We start from the raw sequence: 4,784 nt of genomic DNA, 5'->3' as shown, positions 1-4,784 counted from the left end.
CTGCCCTGCCTCTCTGTTCCAGCTATTCTTGGTTGCTGGAACAGCTCCTAGGGGCCCCAGGCTGCCAATTGTACTAAAATTGCTGGTAGCCTTAAGACTATTCAAGGAGTAATTAGCTACCAAATGTGGGTAATTGTGACAGAGTCTAGCTAATACTGCTTATGTCTGAACAGACTAATTAAAGGCTCCACACATGAGAAGAAGAGAAAAAAGCCTCTTTTAAGGAAAAGAATTATTAAAAGAGGAAATTTGATCTATTATTAAAAAAAAAAGTTCTGCTCCTTCTAGTAGGATCCTAGCAGGTTTTGATAATTAAACTTGGAAAACGAAGTACAACTAGAGTTTTAAAATTAAATACTTTCACTGTGGGACCCTTCATACTCTGCTTTTGATTTCATAAAAGCCATTTTATGTTTTTTACAAAAAGGTTGTTCAGTGCAAGAACATTTAAAAATTATTCTTGCCTATGAAAAATCAGGAGTTCTATTTCTGCTATCAGAGACATTTCTAATTTGAAGAAGCCCAGTTGGAGATATGTCATCATGGGTACATAAGTTCTGTTTCTCCCTCTGTACAAAATGCTATGGGGAGGAGAAATAATCTTCTGCTGGTCTGACAAGACTACAGTCCTCCACACATCAGTATAGCTGTGTTTGTCGTAATTTGTACCTGTGCTCCTCCCTTCTGCTGCTCCTACAATCAGTAGTTCCATTCCATCCCATTTATGTAATGTGTGTCTTCAGTGGTACTTAGATATTTGCTAATATGATCATAAAATCTCACATCTCAGCTAAATTTTCTATGCCTCTAGCTGTGCTGCAAGAAATAGCAGATTTCTTAACTGCAGGAGTCCCGTATATAGCTGATTATATCTACTTCTTGGTCTGAAGTAGATCAGTTAGGAGAGAATAATCAGAAAGAGGCCCTCGCAAGAGCAGCAGATTCAGAAGAAAACAGCTCCCTTTACTTCCTCCTGCCCAGCTAAAACAGATTATTTTAGAAGACACTTCCTTGTGTTCTAAGATGCTGCAGTATCACTAATACCCTCTCAGCTGTTCTTAGGGTGCCATAGCGCTTCCCAGCCACCAGCCAGCCACCTGGCCACCCTCAGCGGTCTCTGTTTCTTTCTCAGACTTAGACCTGTAAAATGTCTCTCAGATACGGCAAACAACTTGTAGTGTCCTGCCTTGTGCTTTAGCCATAGCCACTAAATTTGGGGTGTTCTCTGTCTGTCTTTCTCCTGCTATGCTGATGGATTGGCTGTAAGCCTAAATTTAAGATGTAGTACTCTGAAATACACAAATCATCTCTTTAAATACAGCAGAATTGCATCAGGCTTGGTAGCTATTTATGGCTGTAATCAGTGACCAAATGTGGAGTCCCAAGCTGTCCATTAATGACAATTTTGCTAAGAAGATAGGTAGAAAAGTTGTACTTATTTAGAAAGAAAGCCAGTTCCTCTTCTAACTGGAAAGGGGAGCAAGCCATGCTGTCTTGGTCTGTCCAGAGAGCAGAGAACTGTGAACTGACCCACATATGCAAACACTCTGCAAAGTTCAAATCTGATTGAATTCCAGACATTTTACAGCCAGGAATACAGGTATAACCTCATTATGGCAGCTGCAATTCCTTTTTTATAGACTGCTTCAAAGAGCAGCTGATATAACCTAGTCTCCCTGCTTGAGTATCTTCTTACTCTATGTTGTGAAAGTGGATTAGAAATAACATATTGCAACTGATGTTCACTCTCCAAAACAAAAGGAAACAAAGCTCTGTTATTGAATGCAGTCTTTAACTAGAACAGGCAGTTTATGATTGTCTTTTCAATACAAATCTGGTGATCAGCAGAGTTTGTGGCTAATACTTGCTCTTTTCTTCTGTATCCTCTCTATTGATTTGCACTTGGGAATTCATGTAAGTGAGGTGTTCTACGTTGATGTGAGAGCTCTCGTGGAAATGTGAGGACATGGTAGCTGATTCTCCTGCTCTTTGAACTGAGAATTTAGGTGACCTGACTGGCGACTCATAAAAAGACTCTTAGGTAAAGAGCAGCAGCGATACTGGTTTAGCAGGACAGTCCAATCTGAAGTAGTCTTCAGGTTGCTTTAATTGGTTTTAAGGCTGAGGATGAAAATCCTGTGCATGATGTATGTGGAAAGATGTCAGAAGGCCCGTGACACAGGATTTCAAGAAGTCTCCTTGTTTACAGTCTTTATAACAGCAATACATATTTTGTGCTCCTTGGTATTAACAATTGGAAGCATCTTAAAAATGTCATCAGTGCAGCCCAAAGGAGGGGAAAGAAGTAGAAATTGCTCTGCAGCCTCGTCACTCTTTTGTACAATTCAGGAAAGAAGAACCCAAAAATAGGAATGGTGAAATGTCTGTACCTTTTCAAGAAGTCTGACAGATGGTGCTATGGCATGCATCTCTGCTACTTGACCTGGAGGCATTCTGGCTGAGACAGTGAAAATACAGTCATGTAAGCTACATTTTAGAAATACCTGCTATTGTTCATCATTATTTACATAACTTTGCATAGATGGGAGTAGGGGCTTCTGTGTTAGTAGTACCTTGCAGTAGAAACTGCAGGCTTGATAAAGTAAATTAATGTGTGACACATGCAGCTTCCATCTGGATGCATGAAAAAAAGACCAGACTCTTAAAGTTTCATAAGACAAATCTGTGGTTTGGGTTGGGTTTTTTGTTTTGTTTTGTTTTTAATTGACAGTAATTAGCAGCTCACATGTAAGAAAACTAAATCTTTTTTTCCCCCCTACATTCAGATGCAGAGCTGTGTTTCCCATACCTACAGTTGGTCATCATGTCATTAAGATGTGTTCTTTCTTTGTTTCTTTTTACACTAAAGGATTAGTGTCATGTTTCCTATCTTGCCCAATGAGCCTGACTACCGTTTTCTCTTCAAGTGACACAATTTCAAGTACCACAAATGCCTGACCGTTTACTCCAACTCTCATCCAAGATCAAAATGTTAGCCTGATGACCAGAGCACACCTCAGAGAGATCTGTGTTTAACTGCATTTGGCCAAGGAAGGGATTAGGCCAAATTTCCCACCTCTGACCAAGGACTAATACCATTTTGTAAATTGGCGTGTTATCACCATGGTGTTCTCCCCTGCTAGATCACGTTAGCAGAGGACAATGATCTGTCCTGACTTCCTTCTGGAAATTCTGCATGGTGACACACAAGTAGATGGAACAGAGCACTTACAGCCCTGCACTGAGATTTCCCTCTTGACCCACTGTAGGCAAGTACTTCTTAAGACAGTGGCTTCAAGCAGCTTCCTGATCAGCTCACTAGTTGCTTTGGATTTCATGCATGAGGCATGCAGGCATCCACTGTGCCAGGAGTTTAAGCATGAAAATGGATCTCTGGATTCCATACTCGCTCACAGCTCATTAATATCTAACTTAAATGCTACCCAAGACCTCTGTACAAATTGTCACTGAGTTTGAGTGTTCTCTGAGCTGGCCAGCTGTAAGGTAGCTTATGGCTATGTGATGGCATGGTGTTGGTTTACAGCATAGTGCCCTGGCAAGGGAAGAGCAGAAACTTACAGCCAGAGATGGAGGAGAGGAGAGGACAGGACGGCTGCTATCCACAACTGTGCAAACTTAGATTGCCTTAAGCTGCTTGTTAAACCACAGTTACAGTCTTTAGGTAATTCTAGGGAGAAGCATTTTTCTATTCTTAGATTAAATAACATTGCCACTCCAGTTTATCTAAGTAGTGCTGCTACAGAATACTGCTATATTTAGAAATCACTGAACTCGTTAATGCAAGAACAATATATTATGAAAAAGATCACAGTACGCTTCTCCGTTCTATTAGTACTATGAGTTTTGTAATGTATGCTAGACCACTATATTCCTCTTTAATTACCCCACACATGAATGTACATCTTCCCTATGCAATTGTGGCATCCATTTTCATCAATCTTTGTCTCAAGTGTACGTATAAAGACTATTCCCCTGATTTTCAGAGTCACCATTAGCTCTGAGCTCATCCAGAGGCTCTGAATCATGGATAGGGAAAATGTGTACTGGTACATGAAATTAGTGTGCATATTGGTACATACCAGTGCATATTGGTACATGAAATTAATACCCTGCATTGTTCTCCCCACTCCTTTTGAAGGAATCCATTCCCTCATTAGGGTTGGATTGGATGTCTAATGAGGGTGGATTTGTGGCATGCAATCTGCACATTAGCAAGCAGTGCGAGACTCACATTTCCGAGTGAAAAGTACACTGTGTAACACGGTTTCACATCTCACATCTCATTTTCATAAGTTTAAATGGGGAACCAATTCATAAAAAGACATACCTCATTATGAAGCAGTGAGGATCAAAGTCAGGCACAGATAGCTGGGACATAGTACAAGGAGTCTTAAAGCACTGAAGACTAGCAAAATAGGGGTAGGGTTACCTCTGGATCAGGACTTGTTTCGCTGAGCGTGCCTCTACTTAATTGGTCAGCTCTGGATACACATTTGCTAGTGGGGAGAGAAGTCTGTGGTTACCAACTTCTGGCTTTGGAATTTGATTATACATAAATAAAAGCAGGTGTTCTCCAAGATAGAAGGTTTATCAATTTTTTCATCTGTTGTTCAGGAATTGCAAATTACTATTTTTCCTTTCAAATTCCATCTTCCTTCATATTTGCATGTATATTTGCTTTCAGCGAGCAAAGGCTGTGTGTGGGGTGTCAGAAATTAAACTCTGAATTGAGTAGAAATAGGTTACAGAACACATGGAAACAT

At 40.3% G+C, this 4,784-nt stretch overlaps 1 non-coding gene across 1 annotated transcript in view; it reads right to left on the bottom strand.

The window, feature by feature from the left end:
* The window catches only part of LOC103907335, a 37,722-nt gene extending 33,300 nt beyond the window's left edge, over window positions 1-4,422 (bottom strand). Inside the window, exon 1 of the transcript XR_002086333.1 lies at window positions 4,349-4,422. This is a non-coding gene — a transcript (uncharacterized LOC103907335). The remainder of the gene's footprint in view (window positions 1-4,348) is intronic.
* Between the last annotated feature and the right edge of the window lie 362 nt (window positions 4,423-4,784).

This window comes from Aptenodytes forsteri, unplaced genomic scaffold, assembly GCF_000699145.1.
Source record: "Aptenodytes forsteri isolate BGI_AS27 unplaced genomic scaffold, ASM69914v1 Scaffold109, whole genome shotgun sequence".
Taxonomy (NCBI): Eukaryota; Metazoa; Chordata; class Aves; order Sphenisciformes; family Spheniscidae; genus Aptenodytes; species Aptenodytes forsteri.
The sequence above is the reverse complement of the archived record's forward strand: the minus strand, read 5'-3'. Positions and strand labels throughout refer to the sequence as shown.